General features: G+C 48.4%; 1 long non-coding RNA gene across 1 annotated transcript; it reads left to right on the forward strand.

Moving 5' to 3' along the window:
• The first annotated feature begins 3,685 nt into the window (after positions 1–3,685).
• LOC126495116 (uncharacterized) lies at positions 3,686–6,331 on the forward strand. Its single transcript, XR_007590110.1, has 3 exons — positions 3,686–3,814; positions 4,011–4,168; positions 5,751–6,331. It is a non-coding gene; the product is annotated as an uncharacterized lncRNA (long non-coding RNA).
• Positions 6,332–20,524: the final 14,193 nt, after the last annotated feature.

Consider the following 20,524-nt stretch of genomic DNA (forward strand, 5'->3'; position numbering starts at 1 on the left):
TCCCTCCCTCCCTCCCTCCCTCCCTCCCTCCCTCCCTCTCTCCCTCCTTTTCTTTCTTTCTTTGAGACAGGGTTTCTGTGTGTAGCTCTGGCTGTCCTGGAACTCACTCTGTAGACCAGGCTGACCTCGGACTCCCAGAGATCCACCTGCCTCTGTCTCCCAAGTGCTGGGATTAAAGGCGTGCGCCACCTCCACCTGCTGCCTGGCATCAGGCTTTTTGTCTTTTCTTACTGCTGCTCTAGTCCTTCCGCGCTGTGTCAATCCTGCAGTAGATGTTCTGCATATTTCTTCGCTATCTGCCATTTGTGCCAGAAAGTTGCTGATGGCATATTTTCCTATGCAGAATTTTCCTTCTTTTTCTTTTAGATTAATTTTAAAGATCATCGCCATCATTATTCAGTTATGGTCTCATGTAGTCCAGGCTGGCCTTGCGCTTCTCTCACCTCCGCCTGCCAAGTGCTGAAGTTACTTGTCAGCACCACAACGTTGGCCTGACTTTGAAATTTTCATTTTTTGTCACCAAAAAGGGAAGGGGGCCTTTCCTGCTCTGGATTTTCTCAGTTTGTGCCAACTTTACTATACTGGTTGACTGGTTAGTTGGTTGACTGGTTAGTTGGTTGACGTTTCTGGGGATGGAGCCTAGGGTCTCATGTGTGCCAGGCCAGTTCTCTCCCTCTGAGCTGGTTAGCAGAGTTCACTGCTGTGCACCCTGTAAAGCTGACGGCCAGTGTGCACATGTTCAAGGCTCCTGTGAGTCCCCCAAACTGTATGTTTTCGGGGCTGTTTGCTGTCGTTCTTACCATCGCTCTAAATGCGGGTTATTTTGTACCCCACATAAGTGGAAGGGCCCGTGTGTGCAGGTCTTCAGTGAGGTCCCCGGAGGCGGATTGCTCTTACACTGAATTAACTCATTAATGATGCTGTCTACTTATTGGACACCAGGGACTCACACCGAGTTAATTATTTATTTACAGGGCCCCAGAGGCGAGTGTCGAGCTTATGATCTCTCTCCACATCGTGGCAGTTATAATTCTTACTAGGCATTTTCTTTTTTTTATATTTATTTTCTCCCTCCTCATGCCTACGGTCTGGGCACGTGCTCATTGTCCCGATAAGGGTCTTTGGGTAGCTGTTTATCTTTATAAGATATTCAGTCTGGTTTTGCGTCAAGTGCAATAGAGTTCATCTCAGTCATCCAGTGTTTTAAGGTTGGTTCAGATGGCAGTTCACAGTCAGCCACGTGGCTCCAAGCAGCTTCAGAGTCGCCCTGCTTCAGTCTTCAGATGGAAGATGTTTTGTGCGAGTTTCTCTTTCCTTCCTGTGGGTTTCAGCTTGTGGACCGGGAAACACAGCACCAGTTGTCAGTCCCACTGAAGACAAGGGCTTCAGCCCCTTTATCTCTGCCTGTCTGTTTGTCTGTCATCTATCTATCTATCTATCTATCTATCTATCTATCTATCTATCTATCTATCTATCTATCTATCTATCATCTATCTATCATTGCTGTGGTGGGCATTTACACATGGTTTCCTGACAGCTACTGTCTCTCAAGTACTCTCCAGGCTTTGCTTTGTCATGGTGACCTCACTCCACCCCTTCTCTTCTCAAGAGATTGCTTTGGGGTCAGTTTGCTGAAGTTAGCTCCTCCCGTCTGGCCATCTGGCCTGTGCTGCTTGGCTAAGCATGGTTTTTAGTTACTAAGAAAACTTTTTTTTTTTTTTTTTGATTTTCGAGACAGGGTTTCTCTGTAGCTTTTTTGGTTCCTGTCCTGGGGCTGGCCTCAAACCCACAGAGATCCGCCTGCCTCTGCCTCCCGAGGGCTGGGATTAAAGGCATGCGTCACCACTGCCAGGCTAACTTTTTTTTTTTGAAATAGGGTTTCACGTTGTTAACCAGGTTGGACTCCCCTGCGATCAAGAGATCCTCCCACTGTCCCCCCTCAGTGGCTGAGTGGCTAGGACCAGGAGCACAGGCCACCATTTATGAGACAGATCTTCATTTTGAGATGTCTGATCCATCTACTTCCCATTCAACACTTCCTGCCTTTCTGTGTTGTGAAGACCCCTACCCTGAGGTCAAAAATAAACATCCTTCATGGCTGATTTGATCTTTCCCTTTAAAAGAAAACACATTTATTTACATGTGTATGTGTGATAGCACATGTGTGAAGGTCAGAGGACAGTTTGTGGGAGTCAGTTCTCCCCTTACCACCATGTGGGTCCGAGATCAAACTCAGGTCTTTAGACTGGGTGACAAACACATTTACTTGCTGTGATGGTCAGCTTTGATTGCCAACTTGACACGCTCTGAGAAGAGAGCCCCAGTGAGGAGTCATCTAGACCAGCTTGATCTATGGGCCAGGGGGATTGATTGTCTTGATTGCCTTTGCTGATGTAGGAAGACCCAACTGGAATGTGGGTGGAGCCGTATGGTCTGGATCCAAATCAAATGATGTGGAAGAGGCTGGAAAGATGGCTCAGAGGTTAAGAGCTCTGGTTGTTCTGCAGAGGACCTGGGTTTGGTTTCCAGCATCCACATGGTGGCTCACAACCATCTGTAACTACAGTTCTAGGGGTCTGATACCCTCTTCTGGTCTCCTAGGGCACTGCAAGCCTGTGGTACACACACACACACACACACACACACACATACACACACACAAATACACACAAAATAAATGCATTAATTTAAAAAATTTTTAAAGATATGGAAGAAGGAAATCTGTCTACTTTTCCCCTGGCTTGACTTTCTCTCTCTCTCTCTCTCTCTCTCTCTCTCTCTCTCTCTCTCTCTCTCTCTCTCGTTCATTTGTACTGTTGCTGCCACAGCTGATTCCTCTGCTGAGATTAAAATTGGCATCTTCAGGCTTCCAATGTAGATTGTCTTAGCTTAGTCTCTCTCTGTTGCTGAGAGAGTAACAAAACACCATAATCAAACACGAAGAAAAGGGTTATTTCATCTTACAGCTCATAGCCTGTCATAAAGGGAAGTCAGAGCAGAAAATCAAGTAAGGAGAGAACCTGGAGGCAGGCACTGAGGCACCGGCCATGGAGGGGTGCTGCTACTGGCTTGCTCCTCATGGCTTACTCAGTTAACTTTCTTTTTTCTTTGAGACAAGGTCTCATCGTATAGCTCTGGCTGTCCTGGAACTCACTATGTTGACCAGGCTGGCCTCAGACTCACAGAAATCTGCCTGCCTCTGCCTCCCGAGTGCTGGGATTAAAGGCGTGTGCCACCATGCCATGTTCAGTCTGTTTTCTTTTACCATTTGGGACCATCTGCCCAGGGGTGGTACCACCTCCAGCCTATGGGCCCTCCCGCATCAGTCACTAATCAAGAAAATGCTGAACACATTTGCCTACAGGTCAGTCTGATGGAGGCATTTCCTCAATTGAGACTATTGAGACTTACTTTTCCCAGATGACCCTTACCTTGTGTCAAATAGATAAAAAAAAAAAAACCAAACTGAACAGCACATAGATCAAAACCCAGTACCCCCCACCCCAGGAGCCCTCCAGGCCTTTGGCACCAGATAGAGACTGCCAAGGTGCTTCACAGACTGAGCACCTACTGGGTTCTTGGTCTCTTCAGTATGAGACAGCCATTGTCAGGCCACTCTGACATTAAGATGTAAGGCGATCTAATAATCCCCTTTCCATATATATATTCATCCTGCTGCTTTATTCTTTTAGGAAACCCTGACTAGTAAACTCACTGAAGTATCTCACTGGCCCCTTGATCTTTCATGGGCTTGGTCACCTCAGGAAATGGTCATGTACTCAGGCATGAAGTTCCCCTCGGTGCCAGGCCAAAGGTAAGGGCTTAGCTTTATTTTGCTCCATGTAATAAGCCTGTTTCCTTTGCCCTATTATACCTAAAACTATATACCTATATTTTCCTGTGCTGGTGATGGAACCCAGGGCTGGGCGCTGGGCAAGCATCCTAACATGAATTCCCAGCCCAACTCTGACCCTGTTTCCCCATCCTGTCTCTGGGCTTGTGTTGAGCAGATGCGCATGGACAAGCATTCCTCGCTGATGCACACCGTGTGTCTGACAGAGGAGGGAAAGGACTGAGGTTTGGACACAGTGAAGACAGTCTCTTCTACCGTGTTGAATGTTAGTAAATGGCATACCCGGGATTCTTCTCGTTGGTAGATATTTGGGGGGTAAGTTTCTTATTAACTCTTTCATTTCTTTTTATTTCTCATCAACTGTACAGGGAGTTAAGAGGTGTGTTACTTAACTCCCTGGGTGGTGGTGGCGCACGCCTTTAATCCCAGCACTCGGGAGGCAGAGGCAGGTGGATCTCTGAGTTCGAGGCCAACCTGGTCTACAAGAGCTAGTTCCAGGACAGGCTCCAAAAGCTACAAAGAAACCCTGTCTCGAAAAACCAAAACCAAAACCAAAAGAGGTGTGTTACTTGTGTACAGGAGATTTGGGATGAGACAGACGCATGCCCTGTAGGAGGCATCCAGGCCCTGCAACCTCCAGCCCTTTAGCTCCCTCAGAAGGTGACTTTCCCCGCTGGTTCCATCCACCACACATCAGTCTGCTGTAACTTTCACATAATCGAATCGTGAGATGTGAGGTTTCGCCACACTGTGGAGGTGATTCCTATTTGACTAGTTTTCTCTTGGTTGTGACAAGAAACTTGACAATTAGCTGGTGAGATGCTCAGTGGGTAAAGGCACGTCACAAAGTCTGGAGATATTAGTTCAGTCCCTAGAACCCATACGGTAGAGGGAGAGAACCCATTCCTTTCCGCTGTCCCCTGACCTCCATGGCACATGCACAAACACGTGCACACAATTAAATAAGTATAACAGAAAGAGATGGCGAGATGGCTCAAACGTTAAGAGCATCGGTAGCACCTGAGTTTGATTCTTAACGCCCACATGGAGGCTCATTATCTCTGTAATTCTAAGCTTACCCATGCTGTATAGACACACATACAAACACCCACACACATAAAAGTAAGAAAAAATTAAAAATACCTGACAAAAGCAACTTAAGCAAGAGAGGGTTTCTTTGGCTCATTGTTTAGCCGTATGGGCCATGGTGGAAAGGAAACCATGGCAGTGGGAGCACGAGTCAGCTGGCCACATTGCAGCTGCAGCCAGGGAGCAGGAAGACACAAATGCTGCCGTTCAGCTGACTTCCTCCATTTTTCCTTTTTATTCACTCCGAGACGCCAGCCTATTGGATGCTGTTGCTCTTCATCAGGTGGACCTTTTAATCCCCTCTGGATGTGTCCCCATACACGCACCTAGCCATCTGTCTCCTAGGCACCTCAGATTCCAGTCCTGTGGAAAATGGGGACTTCCTTTGTCAGCCCCCAAGCATTCTTCCCTGCCTCTTTATTCACAAGCAGTGAGACACAGGGACCTTTTTAACATTATTCTAGCTTCATACACACACCCGCCCTCAGTGGCTTCATCTCTTGGTTTCTGGAGCAATGTAACCTGTTATCTAGACCTTTTCCTGAGAATTTGGTTGAACTCACACATAAAGTATCTGGAAAACAAGCCTTTGGCCATTCTCTAAACTTCTTTTAATGGTTACTGATAATATTCAGGTTCCTGATTTATATTGCTGCAGTTTTACTTTTTGCTCGGAGTGCATCTGTTCACCCGACTTTCCTGGCGATGGCAATAGCAGTTTAGTTTGAGTCCGTTCGTACATTTCCACATGTGCTTATTTTCCTCTTTACGCTCTGTCTTTACTGATGTGACTTTCCATCTCTTCCAGACCTCGGAGGATGCTTGAAGAGCTCTGTGCTCCTGGACCTGACTCTGCCCTGCCGACTCTGTGTTTGATTTGGGCAGACTCCCCCTGCTCTTTCACACATGGCTGGTCTGGTGAAAGTCTCATGTGAGCTCAGGGAAGACATTCCCGAGCCTGTCGGATGGACATTTTCATGAATATGAATACCGCAGAGGGTGCTTCCGCTTGCGGTGGGAGCTTCAGCTCTTGCTGCCGCTACTACAATCTTCAGCACGCCCTCTGAGTTCCCCATTTTCCTCCCCGCTTCCTCAGCTGCTGGCATCCCACAGCTCTGCTTGGGAACTTAGGCTCCCTATTAACAAGACGGATATGCTCCATCCATTGTTCTTTTTTTGCAACTAAAATGACTCACTTTTGTCCCTTACAACAGATTCGCTTTGAATCTCATCTTTTCCCTTCTGATATTGAAGTTGTTGGGTTTTACTTTTGTTCCTGATTTGCAAACACCCCGCCCTCCCCCCGTTTATTTTGTTTTCATGTCTCTGGAATCCGGACTGCTAGATTCCTTTCTGTTTTGAACCTTTTGAAGATGGTTTGTCTTTTGTTTAAACTGTCTCATTTATACTTAATCTGTGTTATATTAGGGTCTATTTCTTTTTAATAAATTTATTTGTTGTTGTGCATATGCATGCCATTTGTGGGGGTGTGGGTGCTGGTGACACAATGCATATGTGGGGGTCAGAGGACCTCTCAGTGGAGTCAGGTCTTCTCTTCCTTCTTACCTGGCTTTAACTGAGCTGGCAGCTTACAGTTCAGAGGTTCAGTTTGTTATCATGCTGGTGGCACATGGCAGTGTGCGGGCAGGCGTGGTACCAGGGAAGTAGATGAGACTCCTACAGAAAACAGGAAGTGGTCTGAGACATGCGTATGGTTCCTTGAGCATATACGAGACCTCAAAGCCTGCCTCCACAGTGACATGCTTCCTCCAAGAAGATCAAACCTACTCCACAAGGCCACACCTCCCTTTGGAGGGTCATTTTCTTTCAAACCACCACACCAGGTATGGTGGCACACACATTTGATCCTAGCACTCAGGAGGCTGAGGCTGGTGGATCGCTGTAAGTTCCAGGCAAGCCTGGTCTACATAGTGGAATTCCAGGTTAGAAAGGACTACATAGAGAGAACCTGGAAAAAGAAAGAAAGAAAAATAGTTTTTACTATGTTTTTGACACTCATTAGCCCATTTTTCATCACTATAACAAGATACCAGATTCAGGCTAAACTTTATGAAGGAAAAAGCTTGAGTCTTCTCGTAGTTTTTGGAAAATCTCAAGATCGGACCCCTTGACTTGGACTCTGGAGACCACTGATGTCATCACGGCATGACATGTGTGGAAACTGGATCACCTTACTGAATGTGAAACCAGAGAGGCTGGGGTCTACCTGGGCCCAGTGTTGAGGAATAGGATGCCAGTCCAGAGCTGGGACACCTGCCATGGTTACATGCTTGCCAATGCACATGGCTGTTCAGGGAGTGTCGCTCAAGATTGCTTGTACTTCCACAGAAACATGCGCTCAGTAGGGGAAAAGGCAGTGCTGAGGAGCCTGGAGCTGCAGAAGGCAGAGGAGCTGAGAAGGCCTTGTTCCTGCTGGTTCGCACCCAGAGAGAGGCTGAGCTGGGCAGCTGATGCTGGGCCAATCTCACTTGCCCCCCCCTTTTGGTTTACATGACTTACAGGGTAACACTTCTGCTAGGACACAGGGAACTTAGTGTTTTCTGTGTTCTGGGGCTCCATGCTGGCCTCAATCAGAGCCTCTCTGATGGGGAAAATGGTCCTCCCAGGGAGACCATGTGTAGGTGCTATCGAGAGCAAAGCTGCAGCTATAGATGCCACTTGTGACTCCCACCATCTTCCAAATGTGTTTGTATGAGGGGCTCTGGTGAAAGCCCCTTCAAGCCCGGCCCCACACAACCACAGGGGCTAGGGTAATTGTTAGTATTTACTGATGGGTCGACGGGCCTGTGTGCTGAGGATGGGACCCAGGCTTTGAAGATGCCAGATGCATGCCTGGGCTCTGAGCTGCAACTACATATTTAGAAAACTGCTCATTTAAGGCTCCGGGTCTTGGGTGATACGTTACAGAGCATCTGGTGACCCGAGCCTCTGAAAAGCCGAGGTTTACACCCAACCGTCATCTTCTACTATAGTCTCTGTTCCCTCAGCTGTGACTGCAAGAGACACAAGAATGTTGGGACCAGCCTGTCCTCTAGCGACCTGCTTGGTCAAGAGTCTTGTTCTGCCTAGACTGGCTCAGTGGCTTCATTCCTACCTCTTAGAGGTGACTGATTGACAGCAACCCCAAGAGAAAGGAGCTCGCTAAACAGCATTCTCCCAAATACTCACAGGCTGACTGCTCCTCTCTTCAAATGGCCCTCTTCTTCTTCCCCTATGCACATACACATAACACATATACATGTACACACACATATATAAACACACATAACATTGTATAAACTGCGTACATAGGTGAACATATGCATAGACACAATGTATGGATATATTCACATACATGTTTACTTACATGTACAGACAGATGCACCACACATGCACAAACATACACAACATACAGACACATGCATCACACATGTACATGCACACACACAAACACTCATGCATATAAAATATATGGGCACATGGGAACATGTATGCACACACATGTAAGGCATATATACACATGCCTCACATATGCATGCACATACATGCATACACATCTAATATATAGATATAAATACTTAGACATGTGCACATACACATGTATGCACACACATGTAGTGACACATGTATGAACACAATGCATGCATACCTGTGCACTACAGACACTCACACCCATATCAGAATGAGACCACCTTTTTATTTATCGATTGATTAAATAATTTATATTTTATATGCATTGGTGTTTTACCCGCATGTATGTCTGTGGGAGGGTGTCAGATCTTGGAGTTGACAGTTGAGCTGCTGTGAGGGTTCTGGGAATTGAAACCTTGTCCTCTAGAAGAACAGCCAGTGCTCCTAACTGCTGATCCATTGCTCTAGCCCCATGAGATCACCTTCTGACTCACAGCTTCCAGCTGCTCCTCAGATCTATCAACCTCCCCTTCTGTGCTGTGGAACCTAGAGCAGGGTTTTGGGCATTGGGCCAGCAGACGGTATCACATCTTGTTTGCAGTGAATTACAGACTCCTCAGAGGGAGAACTAATCCTTGGTCCAAGAGTCCTCTATGTTTCTCTATTTGTTTTTGTCTGTGTTGGGTTGGACCTTTGTTAGGGATAGATCTCTTACTGCAGTACTTGTGTTTGCTCTGGGGCTGCATCCTGACTTGTGCTAGACTTTGTATCAAACACTGACAGTTTGTTACCATTTCCTCTTTCTGAAGAGTCTTCTAGCAGTCTGAAGACAGGGTATGATGTTCAGGGTATGATGTCAGGTCACCAGGCTGTCTCCATTTGGAGGGATGAGGGTCCTCTTTGTAGCTACACCCTAGGCCATGGGGACTGCATTCTAAGTTCTGGGCTGATGCCTAACACTGAGCACAGTTCTGTTCTCTATGTGCAAAAGTGTGACATTGTGGTTGACAAATCAGGCAGGAGAAGGTGAACAGAGGTTTCTCAGAAAAAGGACAGTTACAGCCACACACGAGTGTGAGCTTCACTCCATGCTGGCACAACATACCTGAAGCAAACAATAAAAAGGAGGAGACCTTAGGTTTGGCTCACAGGTTTTACTCGGTACCCCATCTCTGTCCATGGCTCTGCCTGTAATTCAATTGGGTGTACATTGATTGTGGAAGGAGCCTGAGGCAGAGAATGCTGTTCACTCATGGGATCCAGGAAATAACAAAAGAAAGGAGGGGCTGAGCCCCAATATCCCCTAAAAGGTCAGCCCTAATCTACCTTTCTTCCTTCCACTGGGCTCCAGCATTGCCAGAGGCTGGGGGAACACAGCCTTTGGAGAACTTTGATAATCATATCGTTAACATTCTGTTTAAAAAATTGCCAGAATCATGACTTTTAAGTTCAGGTGTCATTATTAAAGTAAAATAATGGCTACTTGAATACCAACACTCTACCTGGACCCAGAGATAGCTAACGGGAGGGCAGTGTATACAGCAAGGACTTAGAGGGGTGATTCGTGTTCAGGCAGTGAGACATTTCATCCTGCTTCATAGGATGGTGTCAATATAAAACTGATAAATTGTTTATTTATGGATAATTTTGATGGATGATTTCAGGCCGCAGTTGAAAGCAAGAAATCCTGAAACCACAGATTGATTGGTGGGTAAGGGATTCCTGCTGGCTTTTCCTGGCATCTTCTAGGCTGAGCTGTAGGAGAAGGTGACCTCTTGCTTGCTTTCTTCATGACAATCTTGGGGACACAGCTCAAGTTTCACTGTTGGGTTTGCTACAGGCAAATCTATTGAATTAAGAAATCCCCCTTCTGAACCTAGAATAGATTTACAAGTCATAAATGAATGTCAAATTTTATCAACCACCTCTTTGGGAGTATCCATGTAAACGATCATGTGAGTTTTCTTCTTAGCCTGTTAACATAGTGGATAGAGTTACAATCATGGACTGTTCTTTCAGTCCTTTGTTAATGCTCTTTTATTCCAACCTGATAATCTTTTGATTTTACTGCGGCTGTAATTTATTAAAAATTTATTTAAGCTTTTAGAAAATGCTTAATGTGAAATAGCACCAGTTCCTTTCTTTTTAAATATCTTTGAAAGCACCCCCTCTTCCTTAGCAAACGAGGCCTCACGAGGGGGTGCTTTCAGTCTACCCCAGTCTCAAATTTATACAACTCTAAGTTTGAGCAAACTAAACAACTCTAGGTAGAAAGTATGTCGAGGATGGGAGAGATGGCTCAGCAGCTAAGAGTGTTGGCTGCTCGGGTTAGAATCCCAGTACCCATGTCCAGTGGGTCACAACCAACTGAAGCGCCAGCTCCAGGGGGACCCATTACCCTTTTCTGGCCTCTGCTGGTATTGCACACGTGTGACATATACACAGACATGCACACAAACAGAAACGTCTTAAAAACACACCAAAATTAAAATGACCTAAAGGTGGTCATCAATGTGCCTTTTCTCTGGGAGCCCATGAGGGACTTGACTGTTCAAAATCTTACACTGAATGGTGTGAGCAACTGGGAACTTAACAGGGTACTGTATTTAGGGGTGCGATTTGAAGGGCACAATTAGATTAGATCAATAGATTGAGACCCCAGGATCAAATCCCAGCGGTTTTGTAGAGAGATGAAGACCCTCTCACGGATGGGCCTCATACTCCGTCCCATCACAATCTGTAGGCACAGGGACCGTCATTTGAACTTAGATGGCCCCAGGTCCTCTGTCTTAGCAATGAAAACGGACGATTATAAATGAGAGATTAGTTACAAGCTGCTGACAAACGAACGCTTGCATCTGTCTGAACAAAAACAAGTGTTTATTTGGGAAAAAAAGGAAGGCTCTAAGTAACAAAGAGCAAGAGTTCTCCAACAAGACCGTGAAACAGAAGCAATTAAACAAGAAACTGTAAGGTTGAATGCATAAATGTATATGTAAATTAAAAAAATATAATTGAAACAACCCCTCCGAACGCTTCACAAAGGTTACCTCCAAACGAGCAGGACAATGAAGCCAGAGAGAATGAGCGTAATTGCCGAAGAACTCTTAAGTTTGATTCTCTGCACTTCGGAACTGATTGACTATTTTATGGGGAAAATATTTTTATGCTACCTTTGATTCTTAAAACCAGGTTTTTTTTTTTAAATTAAAAAGATGGTGCCAATCACATTTTTCAGACACAAAGGAAATAAAACTGGGAGCGAGTGAGAGGACGATATCCCTAAATCTAGCCACTTGGAAATTTAAAAACAAATCTAAATAATGCGAGTGAAACAATAAATCAAAACGGAATTATCAACAATTTAGAAATGAGCTACAATAAAGGCTCGCCATAAAAGCCCCCAGGATACCTCCCGAGCCGCAGTGCTTAGAGGGAAATGAATAGCTGTAAACACCGTCATTAGAAAGAGGAGAGATTGGGAAGAACTCAGCTTTTACCTCAATCAGCACAGAAATGAACATCAAAATAAAGCCAGAGAAAGACGACGGAAGAAATTAATGCTGAAAAGAAACAGAAATTAATGAAATGAAATAAAAACAATGGCGTGCTCTTGCTATATAAATGAAAGATAGTGCTTTGAAAACAACTGATAAACGAAACAAAACTGGCATATTCGAGCAAGGAAACACACGCTAGCCATGAGAATGAAGGGGCCTTCCAGATGTTTCTGTGTTTGTTGAAACACAGAAAAGCACAAAGCTCAGAATTTTGCCAGTGAATCTCATCGTCAAGAACAATCAAGCCGTTTTCCAGAAGAAACTGGTCTGTGCAGTGGAAGTTCCTCCCGAGCCACCCCAGCCCTGCCAGCCAGGATGACCACAGACTTGGGAAGTTCTGTTTCTCTGGTGCCTTCCTCACAATCTCACTCACTGGGCTGGGAGGGAGGCCTGGGTGGACCTGAGATGCTGGCTCTGTTCCCGTGGACAGCTGTGGGGTTCTGCTGTACAGTCTTGGGGAATGGTAGACCTAGGAGTACTGCAAACCACGTAGGGTAGTTTCCTTCCTCAATATCCAGCCTCGGTCCACAGACAGGAAGACGGTCATGTAGTCCACACTGAATCAGGATGAGATGGAAAAATAAAGAACAGAGCTATCCCCAAAGAGAGAAAGAGGACAGACTAATGGAGAAAGGAAGACAGAGAGAAAAGAGGAGAAAAAAAAACCCAGGCAGGCCCTTTCATGGGGAATTTCTATAACATCTTTTAAAAAATGTGACCTTTGGCTGGGTTCGCTGGACCCTGTGTTCAGTCTCCCCACTGTTACATGTTCGCGAATGTAAGTTCTTGCGTCATGCATCCAGTTCAGTGTGGGTTGAACACAACAAGTTCGTGTGCTAGGGTTTTTTTTTCTTCTGATAGGCTAGATAGCAAAGACAGAGAAAATGGGGTCCAGAATGTAGGAAATCGTTCAATTCATTCATTCAGCAGTCCCCACACTTGTGCAGTATGAAGCTTGAAGACCACAGCAGTGAGCAGACAGACAATCCCTGAGACCTCAGTGGTGACTTGGGAAGTGGTCCCAGTAGCAAAAACAGCCAGTTCAAGGGCCCCAGGGCAGGAAGAATCCAGCCAACCCCGGGAGCAGTTGTGAGGCCAGGATGACTTGAGTGGCATGGTTGGTGGCACTAATAAGGTCAGAGCCGTGCAGGTTACATATGAACTCTCAGTGATGTGAACAGGGACAGGATCTAATTTGTTCTTCAGATTTCCCCAGCCACAGTCATGAGAAGAATGTGAGGGTCAAGACAGAGCAGGAACTAGGGTCACTGTCTAGAGGTGGGGATGAAACCAGGGTGTGGCTGTGGAGGAGGGTGAAGGGATCTTACACAGACAGGTCATGGGGAATCTGGCAGGATTGGCTTGTGCTTCTTTGAGGAGCTAGAGTGAAGGATGGTACCCAAAGCACCTCTGCAGCTCTGAGGCTCTAGACTTCAGTGATGAAAGGAGAAAGGGCTGGACCTGTGCATTCCTTCCGCAGAGCTGGGCAGGGCTTCCGTCCTGGTGGCCAAAGGGTGGAGGAAGAGAATGCAGCTGGGACGGTGTACGTCTCAGGGGATGTGACAGGCCGCGGACTTGGGTATGGTCCCACACGGGCTCTGACTGTCTCTCAGGCCCCTACTCTTTCCTGTGAGCACGGTTTTCATGCTATTAACTAGCTAGACCCCTAGTCACCAACCTCAGCTGAGGCGCTCCATGCCTCCCTGCTGGCAGCCTCTGAGATTCACAATTTCAGGCTGACACCATAGTAACCACGTAGTGTGGTTCAAGATTCCAGTGTCGTCCCTGGATGAGGCAGGGTGGGGGAGGGGAGGGCCCTGCAGACCAGCAGTTGTTTCTCAGTTGCCAAGGAAAATGTAAACAGGAGGTCAGCCTTAGCCTGGACTCTTTTGTTTTATTTTTTTCCCTTTGCAGGATGGGTTGATTTGGGGAGACTGCATTGTGTGTTATTTTTCTTCTGTGGTTTCCCATCCTTCTGTCAGTTCAAGGACAGAGGCAATGCAGCTGTAGTGACAGAGACTGGGAGTGCATGGCAGCTGCAGTTCCAGCCTGGTTGGCATCTGGAATAGCTCTGGCCAGCTGTCGTGTGTGTCTAACCCCCCCCCCCCCCCCCCCCCGGCCAGAGTGCAGCCTGGAGCCTGATCCGGGGTTTTAACCTGAGATTGGAGAGACTGGAGTAGGTGTGAGCTCTGTGCAAGAGCAGGATAGACCAGCAGAAGAACCGGCAAAAGAACAAGAAGCTGAAGAACTATTCTGGCAACCCACAGAACAAGGAAAAAAAAACACAAATTGTACTGACTTAAGCTGCTGAAGCCAAGCGGGGAGGTGCATGCCTTTAATCCCAGCACTCGGGAGGCAGAGGCAGGTGGATCTCTGTGAGTTTGAGGCCAGCCTGGTCTACAGAGTGAGTTCCAGGACAGCTAGGGCTGTTACACAGAGCACTGTTTGAAAAACCAACCAACAAACAAAAAAGTTGCAAGTCTTGGGGTAACTCCTTATGTGACAAAAGCTCACTGAAACATGCTGCTGTTCTCCCTAATCAGGAGAGTGTCTTTCGTGAGAGAGAGTGTCACTGTCAGTGGTTTCTCTGGGTGGTAAGGCCACGGCCAGGCCTCCCTCAGGACACAGTGGGGACTCTGTGGGGACTTCTCCAGGAAGCCCTCACTAGCCTTCACTATAATTCATGTGTACCCCAGATTGGAATTGCCTTCGACTGTGTGCTTGGACTTCTCCACTCTTTGAACTCACCCGGAGAAGGGTTCTATCATGCTTGAGGCCCCAACCCTGGTGTCAGTCTCAATTTCACTTGATCCCTGGGGTCTGGAGAGGTTCTCTCCAGTGGACTTGGCTGTGGCCTCTCAGGTGAGCCTGTCATCATCTGGCCTGCAGGTTGAACCCTGCGGAGAACCAGGTTTAGACTCGGCTCAGGAGCTCTGCACAAGGGCTGCACCAGGACTCAAAGCACCAGCACTGCCTGTCACCTACCTCGGCCAAGCCTTGAGCTGGCCTTCTTAGACAGTGGGCAAAGGGCGCTGCTTGCCCCACTCTCAGTGTGTTGGCATGGAGAGGCAGCCTGTGGGTGCTAGGGACACTACTTGCCTCTCTCCCCATCTTGCCTGTGAACTGGATATGGGAATCATAGTGGGGCCAGATGTGAGCTGGTCCTAGGGTCCTGATGCCAGGGAGCTCTACATAGCCAGAAGCCATTTAACCATGGCTTTAGGAAGCCTGTTTACTGTGGACCCCAAATTAACTTTGTTCTGCTGGCTTTCTGGGGCGCATCTAGCAGCCTCCTGGCTCAGCAGCAGGGGGAGCTCTGGTGGGGTGGCTGCCCTCTCTCCCTGACCCCTCCCTCCAAGGTGGTCTCCTAGGATGTCCAAACTGGGCACTGCCCAACTTTCCTCAGCTCTTGAAGGACCAAGCCCCATGCTGTTAGAAAATCCACCTGGAGGACCCACAGGCCACAACTGGCCCTGGTGGAGTGCCGCCTGCTCACCAGGCTCTAGGCCCTTCCTTTGCCTCCCTGAGTCCCATGTCACCACATGCACCTGGATGATGGATACTGTTGTTCTTGCCAGCACACAGGCTGCTCCTGCCACTGATTTGCTCAGCTGTGTTTTTCCTTGTGTCTCCTGAACACCTCTTTCAAGCTGCAGTCCTCTAGGAAGGCAGGCACATGCCCCTGGTCTCCCACCACTTGTGCTGTGTAACATGGCCCTGTGCACACCTCTGGTTTCCCAGCCATCCTTGGTACCTATTGCACGGAAGCAAAGTAGAGGCTTACAGAAGCCAAGACCTCAATGCTGGTGGAGCCTTTCTGCACATCCAGGCATGTGGATTTGGACCAGGCCTCCTGAATGCCAATGGGCGGGCACCCAGGGCAAATAATACGGTAGGATGGGGCACACAGTGTGTGTGCAGTGGTAGCACCCTTCTGCAACCTGATCTGCCAGCCACAACTGCACCCAGAGGGATTGCTGGGAGAAGCAGGGTGGGAGGGGAGGGAGTAGCAATTCCAGGGTGGCAGAGGCAGTTGCTGAGGCTGTGTGTAACATGAGTGTCCTGGCCTCTGAGTGGGTGTGACTCTTAGAGTCCTGGTTGAGATGCAAGCTCCTGGCTGATTAACTACAGGCCCAGCAGCAGAGGGCCTGGGGTTTGACCACACACAGCTGCCACTGTCTGCTGTAGAGGGACCCAGGCCAGAGAGCCACCCCCTCCTGCACCCTGCTCTCTCCCATGGCTCCAGGAGGTGGATGATTTGGGCCAGAAGGCCCCGCTTGGTCTCTCAGGAGGCCAAGTCACTGGAAGGCCTTTCTGAACTTTAGCTTTCCGGAGCCCTTGTGTCCCCAGTGCCCTCCCTAGACATTCTGCTCAGTGGCAACATCTTGGCAAGGGTGTCCTGGCATAGCTGAGATGCCCTGGAGTCTTAGGGTTCTTGATGCCAGAGTCACCTGGAGAGGGGTCTCTTGGGTAGACTGTGACTCAGAGCGGAGGCCACTGCTTGTCTCACAGATCCCTGCCCTGAAGGAAGAGACCAAATCTCAGAGCATCTGCGGTCTCCCACACTAGCTCTCTGTCTCTCCCTTCCCTCAGAACCCCAAGAATATAGACCTCAAGACTGAATTCATCCATTGGTATGTCTCAGGACAGGGAAGTGACTTGCAGTGTGCATGAGGAGGGATCATAAGGAACTCTGGTCAACTTTTATATATTGAGAGTGATGGACACAGAACTCCACCTTGGGGGAAAGGCATTTCCCAGGCAGGACAAGGCCTGGACAAAGCTGGTCTCTGGAGCAAGCATGGAGATACTGGTGCAGCTCTGCAGGTGCCTGCTCATGGGAGGGTCCCTGGGGCTGGCCGTGCTTCATCCTCACAAACCTGGAGGTAGCATTACCCAGTCCAGCCAGTCACACCATCATACTGCCACAACATGCTGGCTCTGGGACCTGGCAGTGCCAGCTTCTAGGGTGGGTACTCCTCTCGGGTCCCGGCAGCCCTGTCTGTGGCCCTGCTCTGTTGTCCTTGGTTTGGGTCAGTTAAGCTTTATCTGGTTCCCAGCAGGGCTGGAATTATGGGGCTGTGGCTAGAAAGGGAGGGTGAGCTTTTTCTTGGCCTCTAAGTTATCTCTCCACCAGAACTGGCTATTATCTGGATGTGTGGTTTGAGGGTGTTCCCGGGGTTTATATTTTCCTTCCAGGGTAGTGATTGAAATAAACTCAACTAGGCTGAAGTGGCCCAGCCCATCAGCAGGTTCCCAGCCACACTCTGGGGCCAGGCGGTAACCAGAAACCCAGAGGTCCTGGGGTTTAGGGGTAGCCAGGTGTTTAGAAGTAGAGGGCATGGTTGTTTACAGCCAGCTTAAAAATCTTGTCATATTTGTGGTGTGAGTGTATGACTTACATGTGTCTGTGCACCATATATGTACCTGGTATCCTTGGAGGCCAAAAGACGGTGTTGGATGTCCTGGAGCTGGAGCTACAGATGGTTGTGAGTTACCAAGTGGGTGCTGGTGATTGAACTTCAGCTGTCTAGGAGAACAGCCAGTGTTCTTAACTACTGAGCCATCTCTCTGGCTCTTGCAGTTTGTGTGTGTGTGTGTGTGTGTGTGTGTGTGTCTTCCTCTCCTCTCCACCTTGTGTTTTAACACTGAATCCAGACCTCACTGATTAGCCATTAAGCTCATGGGATCTTTCTGTCTCCAGCGCTGGTTTACACGCATACACCATCACAGCCCACTTCTTATGTGAGGGCTGGGGACCAGAGCTCAGGTCCACATGCTTGTGTGGCAAGTGTTTTACAGATGGGAGGGCAGTTCGGGGAGACACTACAGGCAGGAAGGCTGATGGGAAGCTTTATGACAACTCACAGGACAGACCTGAACAGGACCCAGACAATGACTGGCAAGATAGACAGCAGAGGCAGGGACAGCCACAGGGAAGACCCATATTGTGAGTTTGGGGCTGAGGACCATTCGCTGGTGAATTCCCAGAGCTTTGTAGTTTCCATGGAGCTGTGGACAGAGTGTGAGCAACACATCCCCCATCCCCCCACCCCTGCAGCTGACTGGGGCAGATAACAGATCATACAAGGCTCAGCCATTATGTAGGGCAAGCCTGGTGCAGGTCAGGAGTGGCTGTTTGTGTGTGGTGTGTGTGTGAGGGATGTGTGTGCGTGCGTGTGTGTTTGCTGCATATGTGCTGATGCGTGTGCCCTACAGTCTTTGTCTTCACTCATCCACCTGCTTCTCCAATCCCGCCTGCCCCTCCCCCACCTTCCCCTGGGCTCAGCCTCTTGACAACCGTTAGCTCTGCACAAGTGGAGGGAATTTATCCGCTTGGCTAGGTCCCGCTCCCAGGCACAGGGGACCATGGCGCCTTCAATTACGCCAGGTGCAAATTCATTCCGTCCAAGTTCGGGGACGGGGCCGCGAGGGGCTGCCCTCCAGCCTTATTGCAAAATGCATTATTTTTCCTCCTCTCTCAAAAATATTTATCTATGCTAATTTAGCGTAGAAGCCAGCTCAGTTCTGCACGGGGGAATTGCCCTATTAATTCTGCCACTTGGAAATACTGCGCCCGACTGCGGAGATGTGTCTGTGGACTCCTGAAGGGACCCTGGGCTAAAGCAACTTGGACAGCCGGTGGGGGAGGCTGGCTGTTGGAGGGTGCTGGGGACCTGTATCTATAAAGCCTTTGTAGAGTGGAAATAAAAATAAAAATGAGGCGGGGGGAGACGACGACGAACAACAAAAACTAACCAATAAACCCAAACCCTTCACATTTGGCAAGGACTCAACTCCGTTCATAGATGGGGTGGGGGTGGGGCTCAATCTCTTACGCTCGCTCACGGGGTGCCTCAGGGAAGTGCTGCCGCCTCTCTGAGTCCATTCACGGACCTGTAAGATGAAACACACCCTCCTTAGGGTGCCCCAGTTATAGCAGCGCCCCGAAAGCGAGGGTTTTCACATCCTGTGTTCAGTCTCAAATACTGAGCTTTCTCCTCTGCCCCTAAGGCAGGGAACCTGGGGCTTCCCATTCAGCCCTCTCAGTCCCACCCCCAAATCTTTTCACCCTGTGTCCCCTGTTTTCCCTTCTCTCCATTCTCCGAGCATCTGGGATCCTCTTCTGGTGGCTGGAATCCTATCCTCCTGGATGAAGCGCCTCCTGTGCCTGACCTAGCTTCCGCAGCAAGAGTCAGCCAGCAGCCCTGGGGTTCACTCCCATTCTGCTCACAGGATGGCTGCAGACCATGGAGCCTTTTCTGCTCTCCACACTCTATCGGCTCTTCGCGGAGCTGGATGTGTCTGACTCCAGGGTCTGTGGTCCATGTCACCTCCTGAGAGAAGACTCCCCGCCCCCCTCTGCTCCCCAGCCTGACCCTGACATCACATGCACATGCACCTGAGCATCTCAGGTGACCTGTCTGTGTGCTCTGTCAGTCCGGACTGCCAACCTCCAAATAAGGCCGAATGCATGCGTGCATGCATGCGTGTGTGTGTGTGTGTGTGTGTGTGTGTGTGTGTGTGCATACGCATGAATCTCCTCCTCGCCTCCCACCCCAGCAAATTCTGATGGGCTAAATTAAGCCAAGCAGCCAAACTACTCTTACCAAGAATGCTTTGGTAAATACACCAGACTGTGTCCAGACGTTGGGTAGGGCGCTGCTGGGGTGTGGCCAGGACATGTCTTCGCCTTACTTTTCTTGTCTGTCTTGTGCTAAGGTTGTGTTCCCCTCCTGGAGCACAGCTCTGTAAGTTTTGACAAGGGCATTCAGCTGCCTGTCAGCAGGACCCTGAGGCACTGGACAGCGCATCACCCTGGATCTCCTGGGGCACCCACTTTCCTCACCTGCTGAGAACTGGCGGTAGCTAGCTAGAGCAGAACTGCCTGGCCACTGTGAGTGCTGCCAAGTTATTTTCTTAAGCAGAGTTCTGGCTTGTGCTTCCTGGCAATGAATAGGAACTTAGTTGGCCCACAGGGGCTCGGTAGCTGGGTTTGGTTTCCAGCCATTGTAACCTGCATGTCCTGCTTCAGGTGTGTCGCATTTGCGGTGTCTTCTTTATTTTTATTTTTATATCTGTTTTGATGAAGTGTCTGTTTCAATCTTGTGCCCATATCAGTTATTTATTTCATGCTTGTTATTTGTGTTTGTTTTGTTTTTTTGAAACACGTTCTTATGTAGCTGAGGTTGGCTTTGAACTCCTGAGCTTCTTGCTTCTACCTCCAGAGTGCTGGGCTCGCAGGTGCGCCAGCACACCTGGCTTGTTTACATCTGTGTTTTTCTCCTTGTGTTCATTTTAGAATTGGGTTTTGTTTTCTTAGAGTTCTTTAGACATTCTAGACCTGGGGTCTGAGATGTTCACTTATATTTTCTTTGGGAAATTTTATTCTTTGGGGTGTGCTCTGTGAAGACTTTGTGTTAGTTTTTTTTTTTTTTAACGTGGCTGAAAATATAGTTTATAGTTAGGCATGGTGGGTCATGCCTGTCATTGTGGCGTTTGGGAGATGGAGGCAGGAGGATTGCTACGAGTTAGTTTGAGGTCAGCCTGGACTATAGTGCAAGACAAAAAAACCAAACCAAACCAAACCAAAAAACAAATCAACCAACCA

The sequence above is a fragment of the Alexandromys fortis genome, unplaced genomic scaffold, assembly GCF_014885135.2.
Source record: "Alexandromys fortis isolate MF-2015 unplaced genomic scaffold, M_Fortis_MF-2015_v1.1 scaffold_437, whole genome shotgun sequence".
Lineage (NCBI taxonomy): Eukaryota > Metazoa > Chordata > Mammalia > Rodentia > Cricetidae > Alexandromys > Alexandromys fortis.